Source organism: Triticum urartu, chromosome 3 (assembly GCF_003073215.2).
Source record: "Triticum urartu cultivar G1812 chromosome 3, Tu2.1, whole genome shotgun sequence".
Taxonomy (NCBI): Eukaryota; Viridiplantae; Streptophyta; class Magnoliopsida; order Poales; family Poaceae; genus Triticum; species Triticum urartu.
In genome coordinates this window covers 46460704-46485122 of record NC_053024.1, presented here as the reverse complement: position 1 = coordinate 46485122, position 24419 = coordinate 46460704, and positions in this window count along the sequence as shown.

Below are 24419 nucleotides of genomic sequence, written 5' to 3'. Positions count from 1 at the left end.
TAATGATTACCGGTCTAGTTATCGATTGCCTAGGGACAAATAACTTTCTCGTAACAAAAAGCTCTTTACTAAAATTAACTTACTTGTGTCTTTATCTAAACATCCCCTACTTTTTATTTATGTAGTCTTTATTATCTTGCAAACCTATCCAAAAATACCTACAAAGTACTTCTAGTTTCATACTTGCTCTAGGTAAAGCGAACGTCAAGCGTGCGTAGAGTTGTATCGGTGGTCGATAGAACTTGAGGGAATATTTGTTCTGCCTTTAGCTCCTCGTTGGGTTCAACACTCTTACTTATCGAAAGAGGCTACAATTGATCCCCTATACTTGTGGGTTATCATTCACTAGTACGTAAACACTCATCTCGGGATGCAGGTTTGGACTCGGGAGCAGAAGAGGGAGAGGAAGAAGATGTGACTAGTCCTTTGAAACCAACTGACACAAGGGGGAAGGAGCATGAAGAAGATCAGGGGGCTCGAAGGAACCTGAGCTTTGCTTTGGATGGTAACACGCCTGATCAAAACCAGCAATCATAGGGTGCGACTGGGAGTTCTGACACCAGACACTTGACAGTTCAGGGCGACCTGGGCCAGGCCCTTATGGTTGTACCTCCACCACCTCCAACATATGTGTCTCTGTGAGATGCTAAGAAAGTGAAGAAATCAGCATCACCAATGAAGCAAAACACAAACAAGATGGCGTTATTGGCGGGCTCCGACTCGGGGCGCCGCCAGGCCCAATGAAAATCTTAAGTTGGAACTGTCGCGGGATAGCCGATCCCACGACAGTCCGTGAGCTACATGATCTTGTGGAGATCAGTTCGCCATCTATAATGTGTTTAGTTGAAACCCAATTACAAAAGAGTCGTGTTGAAGGTTTGTGTATGTCTTTAGGTTATGATTTTAGTTTTGGTGTCGGTAGTAGTGGCCGCAGTGGTGGACTTTGTATTTTTTGGAAAAATTCCTTAGATGTTTCAATAAAGAACTATTCAGAGTATCATGTGGATGCCTGGGTCACAAAACCGGGTAAGGAGCAATGGAGGTTGACATGTTTTTATGGTGAAGCTACCAAGAGTCTATGGTATAAAACCTGGGACACCATGAAGCGTTTGAGGGGAGAGAGCACACTCCCATGGATGTGTATTGGGGATTTTAATGAGATCTTGAGGCCAGAAGAGTTGGTCCTAATGAGCGTGATAGCTCGCAGATTGATGCGTTCAGAGAAGATATTGATGTATGTGGATTAGCGGACTTGGGGTACCGTGCATTGGATTGGACGTGGGAGAAGAAAGTTGCCGGAGGGAGTTTCTGCCGGGTTCGCTTGGATAGAGCGCTGGCCTCGTCCTGCTGGTATGCCTTATTTCCTTTCGGCTCTGTTGAGCACCTTACAGCTGCAAAATCGGATCATTGCCCTATTCTTCTAGAGACCGACTTGATTGACACAAGTGTACGTGCAAAGCAAAAACAGTTTCGCTATGAGTGTATGTGGGAACGAGACTCACGATTTGGAGAGGTGCTAATCGATGCCTGGACTTCCACCGGACGGGCTCAAACTGTCTCTGAGCTATCTCATAAGTTGTCCTTGGTTGCGAATTAAACTACAGAGTTGGGGCCGAATAACTTTTGGCGTGGTCAGAACTGAGCTCTGCAATCTTCGTAAGCAACTAGAGGAGCTGCGCTCGTGATACGTCTCCAACGTATTTATAATTTTTGATTGCTCCATGCTATATTATCTACTGTTTTGAATGTTTATGTGCTTTATTATACACTTTTATATCATTTTTGGGACTAACCTATTAACCCAGAGCCCAGTGCCAGTTTCTGTTTTTACCATGTTTTAGGGTTTCGAAGAAAAAGAAAATCAAATGGAGTCCAATTGACCTGAAACTTCACGGAACTCATTTTTGGAAGGAAAGAAGCCTAGAAGACTTGGAGTGCATGTCGGGGGATCTGCGAGGAGGTCACGAGGCAGGGGGGCGCGCCCCTCGTGGCCCCCCTGGCGTACTTCTTCCGCCTATATATCTCCATATACCCTAAAAACATCCAGGAGCACAATAGATTGGGAGTTCCGCCGCCAGAAGCCTTCGTAGCCACCGAAAGCCAATCTAGACCCATTCCGGCACCCTACCGGAGGGGGCAATCCATCTCCGGTGGCCATCTTCATCATCCCGGTGCTCTCCATGATGAGGAGGGAGTAGTTCTCCCTCGGGGCTGAGGGTATGTACCAGTAGCTATGTGTTTGATCTCTCTCTCTCTCTCGTGTTCTTGAGGTGATACGATCTTGATGTATCGCGAGCTTTGCTATTATATTTGGATCCTATGATGTTTTCTCCCCCCTCTACTCTCTTGTAATGGATTGAGTTTCCCCTTTGAAGTTATCTTATCGGATTGAGTCTTTAAAGATTTGAGAACACTTGATGTATGTCTTGCCGTGCGTATCTGTGGTGACAATGGGATATAACGTGATTCACTTGATGTATCTTTTGGTGATCAACTTGCGGGTTCCGCTCATGAACCTATGCATAGGGGTTGGCACACGTTTTCGTCGTGATTTTCCAGTAGAAACTTTGGGGCACTCTTTGAGGTTCTATGTGTTGGTTGAATAGATGAATCTGAGATTGTGTGATGCATATCGTATAATCATACCCACAGATACTTGAGGTGACATTGGAGTATCTAGGTGACATTAGGGTTTTGGTTGATTTGTGTCTTAAGGTGTTATTCTAGTACGAACTCTAGGGCTGTTTGTGACACTTATAGGAATAGCCCAACGGATTGATTGGAAAGAATAACTTTGAGGTGGTTTCATACCCTACCATAATCTCTTCGTTTGTTATCCGCTATTATGGACTTTGGAGTGACTCTTTGTTGCATGTTGAGGGATAGTTATGTGATCCAATTATGTTATTATTGTTGAGAGGACTTGCACTAGTGAAAGTATGAACCCTAGGCCTTGTTTCAACGCATTGCAATACCATTTACGCTCACTTTTATCATTAGTTACCTTGCTGTTTTTATAATTTCAGATTACAAATACCTTTATCTACTATCCATATACCACTTGTATCACCATCTCTTCACCGAACTAGTGCACCTATACAATTTACCATTGTATTGGGTGTGTTGGGGACACAAGAGACTCTTTGTTATTTGGTTGCAGGGTTGCTTGAGAGAGACCATCTTCATCCTACGCCTCCTACGGATTGATAAACCTTAGGTTATCCACTTGAGGGAAATTTGCTACTATCCTACAAACCTCTGCACTTGGAGGCCCAACAACGTCTACAAGAAGAAGGTTGTGTAGTACACATCAGCTCGCTCCCTAACTGCGTGGGGCCGTCGGCTGAGGAAGAACAGGTAGAAGCCCGCATGGTAGAGCTATGCCTACGGGAGGAGATCATGTGGCATTAGAGGGCATGTATTCATTGGCTCGCGGAAGGAGGCAGTAACACGAAATATTTTCACCGTAAAGCCAGTGCCCGTAAGGCTAAAAACCGGATAGTTGAGCTTCAGCGAGCCGATGGAACTTTGTGTAAGGAGGAGCATGCGATGGCTGGTATGGCTACATCTTTCTATAGTGATCTGTACGCCTCTGAAAATACGGTGGGAATCGAGGAGGTCCTCTCTCACATACCATCCAGAGTAGACACATCCATGAACACATCCTTGGATGCACAGTACAACAAGTCCGAGGTGAAAGAGGCGTTGTTTCAGATGTTTTCGACAAAGGCTCCAGGGCCTGACGGCTTCCCTGCACATTTCTTTTAGAGGCACTGGGAGTTGTGTGGTGATGAGGTTACTGATATGGTGCTTCGAGTTCTTAATGGAGAGGATTCTCCGGAGGAGATCAACAAAACGTTCATTGTCTTAATTCCCAAGTTTGCTAGCCCAAAAAATTTAGCACAGTTTCGACCGATAAGCCTCTGCAATGTGATCTTTAAGATTGCATCCAAGGTGTTGGCTAATCGGCTCAAGCTTATCCTCCCCGATATCATCTTCGAGGAACAGTCACATTTGTACCAGGACGTCTCATTACTGACAATTTCATATCTGCTTATGAGTGTCTCCACTACATGAAAACAAGGAAGCTCAAGGGTAACAAGTTTTGTGCTCTTAAACTTGATATGATGAAAGCCTATGATAGGCTCGAGTGGAATTATCTGGAGAGGGATATGCTCAAGTTGGGGATCAGCACACGTTTTACACAAACAATAATGAGGTGTGTATCACCAGTCTCTTTTTCTGTCATCTTTAATGGTGGTAAACAAGAGGAGTTTAGGCCCTCTCATGGACTCAGGCAAGGTGATCCTATATTTCCATATCTTTTTTTATTGGCCGCCGAAGGCCTCTCTTGCCTTCTAAAATACACAACACCAGATGAGAGTATCCATGGTATAACGGTGGCACTGGGAGCCCCTCAGGTAAATCACCTACTCTTTGCAGATGATAGCCTCCTATTCTTTGATGCCACACCTGAGATGGCCAATAGAGTTGATAGCCTTTTGCAAAGGTATTGCCTCGCTTCAGGGCAGCGCGTCAACAAGGAGAAGTCCTCTATATTTTTTAGTAAAGGCTGCTCGGAAAGTGTGAGACAGGAAATCAAACAAATCCTTGCAGTCCAAAATGATAAATTGTCTGAAAAATACCTTGGCCTTCCTGCGGATGTGGGCAGAGCAAAGGAAGGGTCTTTTAAGTATCTTAAGGACAGGATCTGGAAGCAAGTGCAGGGCTGGATGGAGAAGGCACTTTCTGTGGGGGGGAAAGAGGTGCTTATTAAGTCAGTAGCCCAAGCAATCCCGACGTACTCGATGGCGTGCTTCAAGTTACCTCGAGGCCTGTGTCAACACATCAATGATATCTTGAGGAAATTCTGGTGGGGATCAAAAAATGGAGAGAGAAAGACCACGTGGGTTTCTTGGGAAGTTATGACGCATCTGAAGTTTATGGGAGGCATGGGGTTCCGCGACATCGAGCTATTCAACCTTGCATTGCTTGCGCGACAAGCCTGGCGGCTACTCCAGGAACCAAATTCGGTTTCGATTCTTGAAGATGAGCTGGGAAAGAACCCGTCACAGGTCTGGCGATCCTTAGTGGAAGGCAGAGACATGCTCAAGCTTGGGCTGGTTAAACAGATTGGCTCTGGTGAGGACACCAATATCTGGGTGGATAACTGGATGCCACGAGATTTCAAATTGTGACCGGTGTGCCCAAAAACATTGAATCCCCCGCAGCTTGTCTCGGAACTCATCAATCCCGTCACCTTCGCATGGGATATGGCTGCGCTAGACAAGCACTTTTACTCGATGGATAAGGAAGCGATCCTCAATATCCCGCTCAGTTCTCGAGTACGCCAAGATTTCTGGTCATGGCATTATGAACGAAAGGGTGTCTTGACAGTGCGTTCAGCATACAAGCTTCTGTCCTCTACTAAGCAGCAGCGCACTGACTCGCTAGAACACAATGAGGGGCACTCGCGTGTTAAAGCAGACCGCGGATCTTGGACTAAGCTATGGGGAGCAGCGGTCCCTTCAAAAGTCCATGTTTTTGCTTGGAGATTGGCCAAATGCTCTATCCCCACCGGAGAAGTCCGAAAGCATAGAAGTATGGTCGATTCGGCGGAGTGTTCGATTTGTCACGCGGCAGTGGATACTTGGCGCCACTCCCTTTTTGACTGTCGCATGGCACGATGTGTTTGGGCCCTCGCCGATGAGGATCTCACAGAGACGATCATCTCAAATAGGATGGAAGATGCAAAGCTCTGGATGCTATGGCTGGTGGATACTTTAACTACCGCAGATCTGGCATGTGTTCTAGTAACCATGTGGGCCATCTGGTGGGCACGACATCGAGCCATATATGATGATCAGTTCCAGAGTCCGCTATCTACCCATATTTTCGTAAACAAATTTTTGGCAGACCTTGAGATGCTACCAAAGAGGAATACACGCCAAAAGGACCGCCATGCAACTACCAAGGACCTGCATGTGAACCCCAGGGACCTGCATGTGAATACAGGAGCACGTATGGAGCCAGCAACGCGGATCGGGTGGCTACCGCCCGAGAGTCATGAGTTCAAGATCAATGTCGATGGTGGATTCTCGAAGATTGGTGACCGGTCTGCTTCAGCGGCGATTTGTAGGGACAAGGGGGGCAACTACCTTGGTGCCTCGGTGTAACGCCCCATATGTAACCTGCCATATTTGTATTTCAACTCTTTCCATTTTTGGCACTAAGTTATGTTTTTCCTCGTTGTCGGGTTTTTGTCTTCGTTTTGCTTTTGTCTATGTCAGGCATATCATATCATGTCATCATGTGCATCGCATTTGCATACATGTTCGTCTCATGCATCCGAGCATTTTCCCCGTTGCCCGTTTTGCATTCCGGCGCTCCTATGCCCTTCGGTGTCTCCTTTGTACCTCTTTTCGTGTGCGGGTGTTAAACGTTCTCGGATTGGACCGAGACTTGCCAAGCGGCCTTGGTTTACTACCGGTAGACCGCCTGTCAAGTTTCGTGCCATTTGGACTTCGTTTGATAATCCAACGGTTAACCGAGGAACCGTAAAGGCCTTGTGTGTGTTGCAGCCCAACACCTCTCCAAAGTGGCCCAAAACCCACCTAAACCCCCTCCATCATCTCGGTCGTTTGATCGCGATCGCGTGGCCGCAAACCGTGCTCAATTTGGAGCCTCCTAGCTCCCTCTACCTATAAATATAGAACCCCCTCCGAAATTCCGGGCGAAACCCTAACCTCTCCATCTCCTCGTGCCACCGGACGAAAACCGCCAGGCCGGACGTGTCCGCCCGCGCCGCCGCTGCCATGTGGCAACCCTCCATTCGCCCGGCCGCCTCCCTCCGCCGCCGGCCCACCGAGCCCGCCGAGCCCGCGTCAGGCCCTCTCTGGCCCACGCGCCCGCCGCCGCCTACCTCCTCGCCTGCGCCTTCTCCTCAACACCCGGCGCCGCCACGGTGCCGACCGCCACCTCTTCGCCATCGCCGGCCGCCGCCGCCTCGACCTCGCCGCCTCCCCGCGCGCCCGCCGCCGCCTCGACCTCGCCGCCTCCCCGTCCGCGGCCGTGCCCGCCGCCGTCTTGCCGGGGTCCGGCCGGATCCGGCCCGGAGCTCTCCAACTCCAGCCATCTTCTTCCCTCTCCAGCGAGCTCCGGCGATGAACCTCGATCCGCGTGCCCGATCCATATCTGGACGAAACCCTAGCCGGTTGACTTTTTCCCTAAGTTTAGGTATTTTTTGCATTCTTCATCGCATCATAACTCAAATCCGTGGCTCTGTTTTGGGCGTGTAGCATATCAAATTGTTCGCCTCGACGTGTACTTCATTTCATTCCATTGCACCATGTTCATTTCAGCTCATCTTGATGCCCTAAATGCTGTTGCAAGAGTGCTATGCAATGTTAGTTTTAGATTCTTATCAGAATTTGGACATTTGTCATTTTTGCCATGTTTAATGTGTGCCTCATATGAACTTGAGTCCTACATGTGTTTTGAAGTATGCCATGCCATCTTTACAGGGGTGTATGCCATGTATTTTTGTGATCTTTGTGGTGACTAGCACAAGCATGCAAAGTAACTCTCGTGATGTTGCTGATTTCAGGGACTTAGAATTCTTCTAAGTTTTTGCCCTGTTGATATTTTTTATGCCATGTATTCTTGTTTCTACAGAGTGATCCATGCCTCTTTTGAGCATGTTCAGTAAGGATGATTTTGAGATAATGTTATGCTCTATCCATCCATGTCTTTGTTTGCAATTTTGGAGTAGCCTAGCATGACTCAATCTAGCTCTACTTTTGCTATAAAATATTCCTGGCAGATTGTTTACATGTTAAGCAATTTTGCCGAGGTTGTTATAGTTTATCCATGCATGCTATGAGGTTGTTCTTGCCATGTTTAGCTTCTATTCCATGTCTACTTGCTGGGTGTATGCTTAGTTTGTCATGCAATGCCTTGTGGTGAGTGCATCGAGCTCGTAAACATGCCTACGTGAATCTGTTTTTACCATGTTCCAGTTTTCTGCTAAGTCTGAATCTGTTAACGAAAGTTGCTATGTTCACATGGTTGTCATTGTATTTTCTGATCCCTTTTGGCTTATGGTCAGTAAGGGACTTTTATTGTATGTTTTGAGTAGCTTCATGCCATGCCTTGCTTTGCCATGATATGTCTTGTAGCATGTTGTTATAGTGCTCTAAACATTGCTTCCTGATGTTAAATTCCTGACATGTTGTTATTTTTCACTAAGTCTGTAACCTGATATCTTTTGCACTTTTGCCATGCTTGTTTGAAACTGCTATTGAGTGAATTAGCCGTAGCTCAGTGTTCATATTTTGTCAAGCTTCTTGAGTGGATCACTGCCATATGCTTTGTTGTTATGTTAGAGTGTAGTAGCTTGTTGTTCTTGATGCATTTAGATGGCCTCGTGCTGTTAATCGCAGCTTTGCGCCATTATTGTTTTGCTTGCCATTTGCAAACCGTGCATCCGATTCCGGTGATCTTTATATCGATTTCGACCGAAATCAACTCCTCTTTCCAGTGGCACTCTTGGTTTTACAAGTTGAGGCCAGGTTCAATATTTCTTTTCCAAAGCATGCATATGCATCGCATATCACGTCCCGCATATCATGTCATGCTTTGCATCATGTTGCTTGTGCATTGCACCATGGTTGACTGTGTCTCCCTTTGCTTGTGTTCTTGCTTTGGGTAGAGCCGGGAGACGAGTACGTGATCGAAGAGCCCGTTGAGTACGTTTACGAGGAACAAGCTAACGTCAACTCGGAGAACTTTGCAGGCAAGATGACCATACCCTCGAAATCACTTCTATCTTTGCTTGCTAGATGATCGCTCTATTGCTATGCTTATGCTACGTTACCTACCACATGCTTTATCATGCCTCCCCTATTGCCATGTCAAACCTCTAACCCACCTTGTCCTAGCAAACCGTTGTTTGGCTATGTTATCGCTTTGCTCAGCCCCTCTTATAGCGTTGCTAGTTGCAGATGAAGATTGCAGTTTGTTCCTTGTTGGGACATGATTATTGTTGGGATATCATTATATTATATCTTGTCTACTTTAATGCATCTATACATTTGGTAAAGGGTGGAAGGCTCGGCATTATGCCTAGTGTTTTGTTCCACTCTTGCCGCCCTAGTTTCCGTCATACCGGTGTTATGTTCCTTGATTTTGCGTTCCTTACACGGTTGGGTTATAATGGGAACCCCTTGACAGTTCGCCTTGAATAAAACTCCTCCAGCAAGGCCCAACCTTGGTTTTACCATTTGCCACCTAGCCTTTTTCCCTTGGGTTTCATGGACTCAAGAGTCATCTTTATTTTAACCCCCCCCCCCCTGGGCCAGTGCTTCTCTAAGTGTTCGTCCAACCTGAGCGATGTTCGGCGCCCCCTGGCAACCAGGGTCTATACCAACCCGACGTCTGGCTCATCCGATGTGCCCCGAGAACGAGATATGTGCAGCTCCTATCGGGATTTGTCGGCACATTCGGGTGGCTTTGCTGGTTTAGTTTTTTCATTGTCGAGACGTCTTGTAACCGGGATTCCAAGTCTGGTCGGATTGTCTTGGGAGAAGGAATATCCTTCGTTGACCGTGAGAGCTTGTGATGGGCTAAGTTGGGACACCCCTGCAGGGATTTGAACTTTCGAAAGCCGTGCCCGCAGTTATGGGCAGATGGGAATTTGTTAATGTCCGGTTGTAGAAAACCTGAAACTTAACTTAATTAAAATGAATCAATAGAGTGTGTGGCCGTGATGGTCCCTTTTCGGCAGAGTCCGGGAAGAGAACACGGTCTCGTGTTATGCTTGATCGTAGGTTGTTCTAGGATCACCTCTTGATCATAGTTTCTCGACCGTGTCTTGCCTTCTCTTCTCGCTCTCATTTGCGTATGTTAGCCACCATATATGCTAGTGCTTGCTGCAGCTCTACCTCATACCTTTTACCTTACCTATAAGCTTAAATAGTCTTGATCGTGAGGGTGTGAGATTGCTGAGTCCCCATGACTCACAGTTTACTTCCTAAACCAGATGCAGGGACCAATGATACCACTACAGGAGATTCGACTGAGCTCAAGTGGGAGTTCGATGAGGACTCAGGACGATACTACGTTTCCTTTCTAGACGATCAGTAGTGGAGCCCAGTTGGGGCGATTGGGGACATTATGCTTTTGGGGTTGTCTTTATTTTGGTTCCGTAGTCGGACCTTGATTGTATCTGGATGAATGTAATGATATATTTATGCTATTGTGTGACGTGGCGAGTGTAAGCCAACTATGTATCTCTTTCCTTTACTTCAGTACATGGGATGTGTAAAGATTACCCCTCTTGCGACATTCCTTACAATGCGGTTATGCCTCTAAGTCGTGCTTCGACACGTGGGAGATATAACCGCATCGTGGGCGTTACACTCGGCGATCATCTATGAAGGCCGTCTTGATCCGACAATCCTCGAAGCACAGGCGTGTAGCGAAGCTCTCTCGCTTGCAGCCGATCTGCAGCTCCAGTCCGTGTGTGTAGCCACAGACTGTTTGGAGGTAGTAACGAACTTACGGGAGGAAGTTCCTTGTAGGTATTATCCTATCCTACAGGACATAAAATACCAGAGGAGGCTGATTAGTGACACTAGTTTTATTCATGAAAATAGAAAGCATAATAGGGAGGCCCATGCCTTAGCAAAGGCAGCTGCTTCCCTTAGTCCCGAGCGCCATGTGTGGCTTAGTATTCTGCCCGATATCATCTGTATCCCAATGTGTTTGAACGTTCAATAAAGGATGCGGATTGCTCAAAAAAAGAAGGTTCACTAAACTGGTTTTTCCTGTTTTGTTGTTATCAGTTATTGTGGTTTTCTTCCTGTTTTAGATTTTTTTTTCTTTTTTCCTGCTTATTTCTTTTGTTTCTCTTCTTTTCTGTTTTTTTTCTAAATTCATTTTTTTGGAAAACATTCAGAATTTCAGAACTTTGTTTAGAATTCTCAAAATATGTTTGAAAATCCAAAATTTCGTTCATGGTTGTCAAATTTTGTTCCCAATTTCAAAATTACTCATAGTTCTGAGAAATTTCGTGCGTGTTTTTCAAAAATTGTTCACTTTTAAAAATATTGCAATTCAAAATTTTTGTTCAAAATTCAAAAAGTGTTCACATTTTAAAAATGTCTAGCTTTTAAAAAATTGTTCACAATTCAAAAAAGAATGTTTGGAATACGAAATTTGTTTTGCAATTTCAAAAAATGTTCACACTTTGGAAGTTTTTGCTCATGTTTTGAAAAACAGTTCACTTTTGATGGAAATTCACAATTCACGAACTATTCACGTTTAAAAATAATAATGTTCACTTTTAGGGAGAGAAAAGTCATGAGACCGTTATGTGCATGCATCAAAGCAAGATTTCCTCCAAGTTCACTTCGCTTTGTGAAACGAACATGCCAACTGACAGTTGTTAAGTGGCGGTGCTTATTTCCATGTACGCTTATTTAGACACCTCTACAATAGAAACAACCACGGTGCTCATTCAAAAAAAGATTTATTTTTAAAAGCAAATCTCTAAGTACCTTGCACTCTGCATCATCTTATGCACCAACAAGAACCTGCACCCATGCATCTTAGAGCATCTCCGATAGATGATGTAGATGTAAAAATAACATATTTTTACATGACCAAGGCATAGAAACGATGCTCCAACACATGATGTAGATGTAATTTTTTTTTACTCGAGTTATCTCTGTGATTTAAAATAGAGCACCAAGTGATGCAAATCTGCATCACTTGGGCCTCTTGACCAAAACACGACTAGCGGTGCGTGTAGCCCCAACTATCGAGCGGAACCTTCCTGCCGCCCGTTGGCCACCAACGGATCCTGTGGACGCCTCCCGACCCCGCGGGCGTCACCGTTGCTCCAACACACCTCGCTATGGCCGCCTCTGCATCTCCGGCCAATCCCGCCGCCTCCGCGTCTCCGGCCATTTCCGCCGCCACCACCGCCATGCCTCACCCAAATCGACGCGACGGATTTGTAGCCCCACGTTCTGCGCTCGCCATCGGAATGGAAGCGCCTGCGAGGAAGAAGGCTCCCGTGGCCAAAACACATCGTGCTGGATCAAAGTGGCTACCGCGACTTCGTCCTGGCCGAAGAAGACAAAGGCGACCGTGGCTGCTGCTACCGCTTCATTGTCGGCATTACCCACGGATGTTATTACTGCTAATGGTGCACCTCCCCCCACCCCACGTCCCGTTGCCGGCCATGGAGGAGGAGCCGTTGTCGCCTGCTACCGCTACTATCTCCAAATTGTTCAATGATATGACGCAAAGATAAAATATATCCTATTATTTTTTTATTATCCTTTTGTCCATGTTGATATGAATAGAATATGAGATTTTGTATGTGTGTGTGTGCTTGTAGTGTTGATGATGATACATTGATGCACTTGACAAAAGTTGTGAATGAAGATTTTGTCTCTCAAGATTTTTCGTCCCAAGAAAATGATACGTCGTATGATGATGAGAATCTTGACATGGAAGACGAGGGTTTTTTTGAGAATTCGAAGGGAACAACCGCAAACTATTCGAACACCGAACATGTTGATATGTATGACATCGAAGCGAGTCTCTCTTGATATGAACGGAACACAAGTGGTCATTATCGATCATTGGATTCTATTCAGCACCGATGGTCCACTATAGATGACGAATGTCAAAAATGGGCGGGTTGCTTGGCCAATGTCGATCGCACGAACCCAAGTGGTTGCGATGAAAAATACATGGCAATTGCTTGATACATTCGAATGCTTCCTCTAATAATTATGGATATTTTCCTAATTAACCAAGTTTCTCTATTCTTTATTATGTAGCTCATGCTTGCTCAAGGTTTCTTCCAAGAAAGAGTGGAGAACTAGGATATGAAGAGGAAAGGAAAACCATTCACTTCCCAACATTGTTACAAAGAGCTCGAGGATGAGGATAAATGGAAGAATCAAGGAGGGAGAGCTTGGTTGTTGATCGTGAAGATGACGATGATGGTGGTTAGGGGAGAGAAGGAGCCCCACCACTACAAAAAAAGACACATCCGTGACATTTTGGGCCGAACGAAATTTTTTTCTGTCATACATATGACACTTCTATGACGACAATTGTGACGAAACCCGGTATCATCATAGATGTGGTGGACTCCTACTTCTATGACAAAAAATCATGACAAAAAATGGGATTTTCGTCCTGGGCGGGCCGGAGACGCAGCTGCATGACATTCTTTGGGCCGTCCATGACGGAAAAAACCATGGTAGAAGCGAGGGGAAGGAAAATTTCGGGGAGTTCCCGGTTACGGTGGGAGGTCGGGGGCCGAGCGATGCGCATTTCTCTCGTACATGTACGCGCGTGTGTGCTAGGTGTTGGCTCTAACTGAACCCCGAGCAATTGCACTGCAGGCTACGCGTTACTGAACCCGAGCGATCAATCGATTGCTGTTAACTGAACCCGATCGAGCGATTCCTTCGCTACTGCTGCTAACTGAAGCCGATCGATGGGATGAACAGTGAGCGTTGCGGGGGGTTTGGATGAACAGTGAGCGGTGGCGTTGCCTCTGGATGAACAGGACCCCGTGGTGTGGTGGAGGGCTGGATGAACAGTAGACGGTGGAGGGGTGCCCGTGGAGGGTGGATGAATAGGACCCCGTGGTGTGGAGGGTTGGATGAACAGTAGACGGTGGAGGGGTGCCCGTGGAGGGGTGGTTGAACAGGACCCCGTGGTGTGGAGGGCTGGATGAACAGTAGACGGTGGAGGGGTGGTTGAACAGTAGCTGGTGGAGTAGCGCGCGGTGGAGACTAGATGAACAGGAGCCCGTGGAGGCTGGATGAACAGGAGCCCGTGGAGGCTGGAGGAGGTCGATGGTGGAGATGAACAGTATCCCGTGGAGTCCCATTTTGCGGTACACCACACCCCTCCCGATGAACAGGACCCCCATTTCGACCGGAGCGCTCCAACACAAGTTCGTTTCCTCCGTTTTGCGGTACGCCACACCCCTCCCGATCAATAGGACCCCCATTTCGACCGTAGGAGGTCCATTTCCTCCGTTTTGCGGTACGCCACACCCCTCCCGATGAACAGGATCCCGTTTCGAACGTGGCTGGTCGAACACAAGGCTGTTTCCTCCGTTCTGCGGTACGCCAGGCCTCGTTTCCATCGCCTGTTCCGTCCAAGCCCTCCCGATGAACACGACGCATTCCGTTGCCTCCCCATGAACACGACACATTCCGTTGCCTCCCCATAAACACGACGCATTCCGTTGCCTCCCCATGAACACAACGACGACGATGTTTCTCCGTTCCAACCCAGCCATGTACACGAGCCCTCGCCGTACGTATGCGCGAGTAGGCGTTCGAGACCTCGCCCGTATGTACACATACATGGCCGTATTTTCTTTCTTGCACCCTGACCGTTGTACGTACGTGTACATGCTACGTGCGCGCCTCTACTACGAGACGTGCGCGCCTCTACATAGACCAGTATATATGTACGTACACGTTCGCGACCAGAATGACAACGCTACGTACGCTTCGGCCAGGTGGGTCCCGACTGTCAGGCACTTCCTTGCGTGCGAAGATGTAGCTGGTAGGTCCCAGCAGTTAAGGGGGTGAATCGTTTTGTTTTTTTGCCTGGACGCACTTCCTTGTGTGCGAAGGTGTAGCTGGTGGGTCCCAGCAGTCAGGGGGAAACGTTTTTTTCACGAAATACGGTGGCCTGTCTGGTGGGTCCTCACTGTCAGGTGGAGGATTAATTATTTTTCACGTAATAAGGAGGCACTTCCTTCCTGCGGCCGTGGACCCAACTGTCAGCCTCTCCACGTACAGTCCACGTCCGATGGAAGTCGTTCCTTGACCACGTTGACCATGCCGCGCCGAGAGCACCAGGGCGATGGAAGACGCGGCAGTGGAAGCCCGCGCGGAGAGGAGTATGAGGGTTCACTGGTTCGGCTGCGGTGTGAGGCTGCCGTCGCCGCAGGGCCTGGCCAGCGATGGGAATAGTAGGGGGCGGTGAGGCCTCCGCGGCAGCACAGCCGGCCCCGGGAGGCAGGAGCATGCGGCATGACTGGCGCTGCTTTGGGCCACTGGAGCAAGAAGGCCAAAGGTTGAAGAAGCACTACGGCCGTTGGATGGACATTGTACGGTCACTAGACCTAGAATCGTTCATATTGACTAAAGTTGACAAATGCCCCCGTCCCAGTCAACTTAGTAGGCCCACAAGTTAGCCTCCCACCATGGTGGGTCCCAGCTAGCAGGGGGAGTATTCATTTTTTTGTGCGTAATAAGGAGGCACTTCCGGTGGGTCCGAGCTGACAGCGGGGGGACGTTTTTTTCACGAAATACGCTGGCCCGTCCGGTGGGTCCGAGCAGTCAGGGGGGGAAACGTTTTTTCGCGAAATAAGGTGGAGGAATAATTATTTTGTGCGTAATAAGGAGGCACTTCCTTGTGGCCACCTGGACCCAGCTGTCGGCCTCTCCATGTACAGTACTCTTCCTATGGAAGTCGGTCGTTGACCACGTTGACCACGCCGCGCCGAGAGCACCAGGGCGGTGGTCTGGACGATGGCGAGGCCTAGGAAGGGGACGACGCAGAGCCGGGGAAGACGCAGCAGTGGAAGCCCGCGCGGAGAGGAGTACGAGGGTTCACTGGTTCGGCTGCGGTGTGAGGCTGCCGTCACCGCAAAATAACAGGGGCTGTGGGTGAGTGGAGGGATGGCCTGGCTAGCGGTGGGAGTAGTATGGGGGCGGTGAGGCCTCCGCGGCAGCACAGCCGGCCACAGGAGGCAGGAGCAGGCGGCACGACCGGCGCTGCTTTGGGCGGCTAGACCAAGAAGACCAGAGGTGGAAGAAGCACTACGGCCGTTGGATGGACATCGTACGATCACTGAAGCTAGAAACGTTTATTATTGACTAAGTTGATAAAGCCCTTGTTACGCTCCAACTTAGTAGGCCCACAGGTCAGCCTCCGAAACGGTGCGCCCTAGATGTCAGGGGGAGGAATCATTTTTTGGGCGGCCGAATCTAAGAATATCCGAGATTGAAGAAGAAGCACGACATCCGTTGGATAGACATGCAACGGTCACTATTGCTAGAACCGTGTGTTGACTATAATAAGTTGGCAAAGCCTTGCATACGCGTCAACTTATTTTTTTAGGGGACGCGTCACTTAGTAGGCCCACAAGTGTGTGGCAGAGAACTTATAGCCCATTTGCGTTTTGTAAAATGTACAACCCATTTTGGAATTCTAATGGAATTTACAAGAGCCCATTTACAGTTTGTTAAAAGTACGACCCATTTTCTAGCTAGGACAATGATTAATAATTTCAACCAACCGTTGAAGACAGAATTCAATAAAATTTCCCACATTTTGATGAGCTCTGAAATATTTTTATCCCGAAATTTCTAGTCAGATTAAATATAAATTTGTATTACGTAAAAATCCAACGAAACATTTCGCGCGCAACAATGAAAATTTAAGATTTTCAAAATCCATAAATAATATTTTATAAATTAATTTCGTGTTTGGTGCATTTTTTATAGTTACTGCCTGGTTTTTATAATTACATCTAATTTATTATTTTTTAAAGCCCATTTTCCTGTTAAGCCTAATGCATCCCTCCTAGGAAAGATTTGCAGCCCAGCGGGGTGGAGAATAACAAGTTGACCATGCCTGGGTATTCCTCAAAAAGACGTATAGCTGGGCTAGCCATTTTCATCTTGAAAAAATTAGTATCTGGCCTGGGCTAGACGGTCCACAGCCCGCCCAGTTAATACCCTGCTCCCCTCTGAACAATAACGAAATCATCGCCAAGAAAAACTCTGCAGTGCTCACGCCTCAAAAACACAAATACTGCTCGAGCTGCTTGGTCCCAGCTGTCGGCCGCACCTTGTGCAATTCTCTCGTTTATATTGACTACATAGGTTGACAATGGTGTGGGACCTTGATGTCAGAAAACCAGGAGAAAGCAAAAAAATATAGTTGTACATAATAAGGAGGCACTTGCGTACGTACGGCTATGGCCCTAGTGGGTCCCTAGTGTCATCCAGTCAAAATAAAGTCATCTCCTGAATCCTCATGTTCGTTGACGATGTTAACAATGCTCGGCGCCACGGCGAGCGCAACAACTCGAAGGACAACGGAGAGGGCCTCGCGGGCCCTACGTATGGTCTGATACAGCGCCCGCTACTCATTCAGGAAGCCAGGATCATCGGACACCTATGAGCACCTTCGAGAAACTGAGACGGCATGAAACGGTAAGGCCGCGCTTGGGAGCTCTGGTTTATTTCAAACCTGTATTAACATACAAGTGTAATTTACTCGTCATCGAAAACAATGCGTAAACTACAGGCACAATGAAAACCGAGGGCCCGAGGTCTGTAAGTAAAACCGGCGGGTTACGCGTGTAATTTGAGAGACCAATGTATATTTTACGAGCACTGCTATATGGACGACATTACCAGACGGTACATGCACGACGTGTGTATCATGCCATCCATGGGCAAGGCTGAAACAACAGCTAACGACTGGATTAGCAATCGTCCGAGTGTCGTTCGGCGTTTTTATCGTGTGTCAAGTACTTCCGATATTTTACTAGTCGAAATCGACCAACCAAGCGCCTTCGCCCGAGACCATCTACTTTAATTTACAAGCGTCAGTTTTACAAGCGGTTTTGGTTGGAAAACGACGATCCAATCACGGCCTAATATCATGAGTTGGTCGGAAGATCATATGGTTTCACGTATAACCTACCCGACTTGTCGTATAGGCTATGAATGAAACATCAGACGATGAACTTCTTAAGCATGGAAACAACAGAAGAGGATGATCTTCTTAACAAGCAAATCACTGGCATTAGATCGACATGCAAAACAATACGAAGCATTATTCTTAGGAGGCACGGTGAATAGCTCATGATGCCGCATGCCACAACATTCCAAGCTCAACTTTGCAATCAAACACAAGGCCTGGCATTACATAGACAATATTCAGAACAAACTCTTAACACAGGAGTATCTCAGCAGAGTAACTATTTACTTCTAAACTGAACACATGAATAGGAAAAAAATACTCGACGCTACTCACAGCAAGGGCGTCCCACTCAAAAGTATCAAATGCATGTCTTCTGGCTAACATCAATGAGCAAATTTTGACAAGGTTTTCCAATTCCAATATATTAAACTAACGTCTTCTTGCTAACATCAATGATTAAACTTTGACAAGCTTTTCCCATTCAAAATATGTAATGCCTATGATCATGGAGTCCTGTCGCTTCTTGCTAACATCAATGATTAAACTTTGACAAGCTTTTCCCATTCAAAATATGTAATGCCTATGATCGTGGAGTCCTGTCGCTTCTTGTACTTGTTTGGGCACTTCTTGCCCAGGGCACTCCACGTGTTGTTAAATTGCCAATGGTCTCTGCAGACTAGTCATGTCACCGGTGTCTATTATTTATGGCACCGGCTGTAGCAATGGAGGGATTCAGTGCCAAACTAAGAAAAGGTAAATTGGCACCTCTTTTGGCCTACATAGTGGAAGGCCTAATGCTCTGTAAAGCTTCTCGGTCATTCCTTCTGTAATGTAGCGCAAACAATGACTGCTTCTTTCTGCAAAGTGGAACGACCAACTGGACCCAGTAATGCAGCAGTTTGCCTTGGACACATTGGCTCCTTTTGTGCAGTTGAACTAAAATCAAAGTCAGAATAAAACCGAGCTTTAATTTTGATATCCCTGTAAGCAACAAAAGGTATAAGGGATGACTTGTACCCCCAGAAGAAAAACATCTACTGATCTACCTTATCTTAATGAGAAACAAAGCAAGAGAGTAGCAATTCTCAATCAGTGTGATTCATTCATATTAACTGAGACATTATCTTAACAATGCCTAGTTTCAAGATGTATAAAGAACAAAAAAGCAGAAAAGTATCATTCCTAAAACAATGCGACTGATTCATTTTAACAGAGACATTATCTTAACAATACCTTGGTTAAACATGTAGAAAGAACTACAAAGCAGGATAGTACCATTTGTAAAACACTGTAAGTCTGTAACTAATATATAATAACAGAGACATTATCTGAACAATACATTTCTTGAACATGTACTCCGGCCGATCCCTAACAGAAATGGTACTCCTGCCGATCCCTAACAAGTGTTTGCAGTTTTGAAGTAAGATTCAGTTTTAGGGTAGAGTGGTGCAACAACGGTATGTGCTTCCATCTACTTATAAAGGGGGTGATGTAGAGTTTGTTGTAACAAAGCAACAAACATCATGTCTGGGTTGGTTCCATTTTTGTTCACTACTTAATGGGAAAAGACAGCAATACAATGTTGGGGAACGTTGCAGAAAACAAAAATTTTCCTACTCGTTTCACCAAGATCATCTAGGAGTTCATCTAGCAACGAGTCATCTAATGCATCTACATACCTTTGTAGATTGCACACGGAAGCGTTCAAAAGAACGGTGATTATGTAGTCGTACTCGACGTGATCCAAATCACCGATGACCAGCGCCGAACGGACGGCACCTCCGCGTTCAACACACGTACGGGACGGGAGACGTCTCCTCCTTCTTGATCCAGCAAGGGGGGAGGAGAGGTTGATGAAGATCCAGCAGCACGACGGCGTGGTGGTGGATGCAGGGCGTCACAGAAGCAGGGCTTCGCCAAGACTACGAGGGAGAGACGTAACGGGGAGAGAGGGAGGCGCCAGGGGCTGGTGTGAAATCCCTCCTCTCCCCCCCACTATATATAGGGGTGCCATGGGGGGGGGCGCCGGCCCTAGTAGATGAGATCTACCACGGGGGGCGGCGGCCAAGGGGAGGATTCCCTCCCCCCCCCCCCCCAGGCCCCCAGGGGGGCCTTCCACCACATGGACTCTTCCATGGTGGAACCCTAGGCGCATGGGCCTATAGGGGCTGGCGCCCCAGCCCACTATGGGCTGGGTTCCATCCTATTTCAGCCCATGGGGCCCTCCGGGATAGGTGGCCCCACCCGGTGGACCCCCGGGACCCTTCCGGTGGTCCCGGTACAATACCGATAACCCCGAAACTTGTCCCGATGCCCGAAACAGCACTTCCTATATATAATTCTTTACCTCCGGACCATTCCGGAACTACTCGTGACATCCGGGATCTCATCCGGGACTCCGAACAACATTCGGGTTTCTGCATATACATATCTTCACAACCCTAGCGTCACCGAACCTTAAGTGTGTAGACCCTACGGGTTCGGGAGACAAGCAGACATGATCGAGACGACTCTCTGGTCAATAACCAACAGCGGGATCTGGATACCCATGTTGGCTCCCACATGCTCCACGATGATTTCATCGGATGAACCACGATGTCGAGGATTCAATCAACCCCGTATGCAATTCCCTTTGTCAATCGATATGTTACTTGCCCGAGATTCGATCGTCGGTATCCCAATACCTCGTTCAATCTCGTTACCGACAAGTCACTTTACTCGTACCATAATGCATGATCCCGCGACCAGACACTTGGTCACTTTGAGCTCATTATGATGATGCATTACCGAGTGGGCCCAGCGATACCTCTCCGTCATACGGAGTGACAAATCCCAGTCTCGATCCATGTCAACCCAACAGACACTTTCGGAGATACCCGTAGTCTACCTTTATAGTCACCCAGTTACGTTGTGACGTTTGGTATACCCAAAGCACTTCTACGGTATCCGGGAGTTACACGATCTCATGGTCTAAGGAAAAGATACTTTGACATTGGAAAACTCTAGCAAATGAACTATACGATCTTGTGCTATGTTTAGGTTTGGGTCTTGTCCATCACATCATTCTCCTAATGATGTGATCTCGTTATCAATGACATCCAATGTCCATAGTCAGGAAACCATGACTATCTGTTGATCAACGAGCTAGTCAACTAGAGGCTCACTAGGGACATATTGGTGTCTGTTATTCACACATGTATTACGATTTCCGGATAACACAATTATAGCATGAATAAAGACAATTATCATGAACAAGGAAATATAATAATAATGCTTTTATTATTGCCTCTAGGGCATATTTCCAACATACAATAGCTTCAATTCAACATTTATTTAAAACAGTACCAATACAAGTAGCACAACATCTCAAGGCACACTACACAATCATGTGGATGAAGGCCTGTACTGACTTTTCATGAGATCGACAACGATAAAATACGAATCTGCCAACACGAATAGGAAATCCAATCTCGTTTTGTGCAGTTGCACTGAAATCAAGCAAAGTGTTTCACGTAGCGAAGCAAAATGTCGCAATAGCAACAAGTTGAATAGATATCCCTATATAAACAGAGGCAAAAAAGGAATCAATTACTGGCTAATAAAGGAGGATGAAACATGCGGCCACAAAAATGGTAATCCCGCCAATCCCTAACAAGTGTTGCAGTTTTGAAATAAGATTCAATAGTTAATTCTAAGAGTGGCATCAATTATTGGCTTATAAAGGGGGCGATGCTAAATTTTTTGTAACAAAGCAACAAGCATCATGTCTGGGTTGGTCCCATTTTTGTTCACTACTTAATGGGAAAAGACAGCAATACAATAGCTTCAGTTCATCATTTATTTAAAATAGTACCAATACAAGTAGCACAGCATCTCAAAACACATTGCACGATCATGTGGATGAAGGCAAGTACCAACCTATCATGACGCACACAAGATCACGTTCAAATCTGCCAACACGAATAGGAAATCCAATCTCGTTTTGTGCAGTTGCACTGAAATCAAGCAAAGTGTTTCGTGTAGCGAAGCAAAATGTCACAATAGCAACAAGTTGAATAGATATCCCTGTATAAACAGAGGAAAAAAGGGAATCAATTACTGGCTAATAAAGGAAGATGAAACATGCGGCCACAAAAATGGTAATGCCGCCAATCCCTAACAAGTGTTGCAGTTTTGAAATAAGATTCAGTAGTTAATTCTGAGAGTGGCATCAATTACTGGCTTATAAAGGGGGTGATGCTGAATTTGTTGTAACGAAGCAACAAGCATCATGTCTGGGTTGGTCCCATTTTTGTTCACTACTTAATGGGAAAAGACAGCAATACAATAGCTTCAATTTATCATTTATTTAAAACAGTACCAATACAAGTAGCACAACATCTCAAAGCACACTGCACAATCATGTGGATGAAGGCCTGTACTGACCTTTCATGAGACGACCAACATAAAATACGAATCTACCAACACGAATAGGAAATCCAATCAAGTTTTGTGCAGTTGCACTAAAATCAAGCAAAGTTGCCGGTGTGACATTTAAGTTTTTTATAGCAACAAGTTGAATAGATATCCCTGTTTTAAGAGACAAAAAAGAAAACAATTACTGGCCAATAAAGGAGGATGAAACATGCGGCCACAAAAAGAAGCATCTACCTTATCTTGATGAAAAACAAAGTATAGGACAGTAGCATTTCTAAAACGGTTGCATTGATTCATATTAACAGAGAAATTCTTTTAAAACAGATCAGTAGTTAATTCTGAGATTAACAACAGCAAAATAGCTGCATGGGACATGCCAGCACCATGTGCGTCCACACGTATAAAAGGGTGATGCAGAGTATGTAGCCAAGCAGCATATATGTGTTGGTCCCATATTTGTTCTTTTTGAACCTTCTTCCTATGTGAGGGCAGCAAATCTAGTCGTGCACAAACTACTCGACCCCCCAGTTTCTTTCCCTTTTCAACAAAGAGATCGGTTCCTTACAGATGTGTGTACTGGGTTACCCCCCCTTTTTCCCTTTTCGACCTACAAAGCGGCTGGATAGCCAGTCTATACTACTTTTCGCCCCTCCTTTTCTCATTGAACCACGTCCTAGATTCTTGCTCCAGCCCACCGCACCCTTCTTTCCTCTTTGAACCAAGACCTAGATTTGACTACAGATCGAAAAAGATCCACATGCAGCTAGAGCAACGACGGTTTCAAAGAAACTTATAGCTCAGGGTCGTCGGGATGTGGCAAGGCGTGCGGCGGGAGACCGGATCTGCCCACACTACGCATGGCAGCGAGGAAGAAGGGGTCGGTGGCCCTCCCGCCCAGGCGCTGGGTGAAAGAGAATAGCGCAGCCGGCAGTGGATTGCCTCCCTCGCCGAAGGCGATAGAGTGAACGCTGCACCTCCTCCCCTTCCCGGTGCGACGGGATACTGACGCCTCCTTCACCAGCTGTGAGGGGGGAGAGAGAGACAAGAGGCCAACGCAGTCTTGTTTAGATCTGGTGAAGAGAGGGTGAGAGACTGTGAATATAGCAAACCCTAGCAAATGAATGCTGAGCCTCCAGCATGTAACATATATGTAGTGCGGCGAGCGTGTGGAGAGTGCAAACCCTAGCGAACAAGCGCTAAGGCTCCCGCTTATATATATACTACTGTAGTATGAACTGAGCTTCGGTGCCTTCACTGCACATGCTTTGGCTGTATGACAGGTGAGCCAGCCACATTTTGGGCCCACCTGTCGTAAATCCAAAGGCAGGTGCACTAAGTCAATGAAGCTGCGTCCATATAGTACTCTCGTGTATACGACTAAAATATAGTGGAGTGGTTTTCTTATTCTCTCCATAACAATCGTTTTAAATTGTGTAAGTACGAAATGAAACTCTTTATTTAATGTACAGTGAAGAAAACTAGTACTACTTCTGATGAACTAACGATCCACGCCCACGCGTCCTGGTCGCACTTCCTGTCCTTCACATGTGGTACACTACCCTCCCTTAAGTGAACAACCACACATGCGCCAAATTATCGAAAATGTGTGAGAGTGTGTACAAATAAAGAAATTTAATTTCAATTATCGGAAAGGTTTGAGAGTATTACAAAGTTTGACTTCAGTCAAATCTAATATGCAGAGTAAATAAAAATGGAGGGCTACTATGTCGATCCGGGTTTTTAGTCCACACCATTTTTTAAATCAAAGTTAATAGCTGGACAAATAAAATTACAGGGGAGCTGGAGACAACGTTGTGAGAAGGCTTAGAAATCAATACAAAACTTATGCTCTTAGTACCAACGTCAATCCTTCTTCGAGAAAACATTTGGTTCATAGCCAATTGTGTGATAAAATTGCACCAACGTGAAAGACGACTGCGTCTCCAACACAACCAAGGTGAACTGACGAAGGATATCATCTTTGTGCGTAACAAGAAAAGAGCACTAATGGAAGAAAGCTTGTTTTTCGTCGAAAATTGATCAGCTTCACCAGCCGACACAACGATGAGGCGCAACCATGAGCTTCTATAGGTCATCGTGGTGATGCATCATCCATTTGGCATCAAGTTTGGATGAGGCGCCTAAGAAGTTCGACAAATCCTCACTGTGGTCTGTTTCTTCTCAGTAATCAAGCTCGAGGAAGGAAGAACCACGTGGCAGAGGACAGTGAG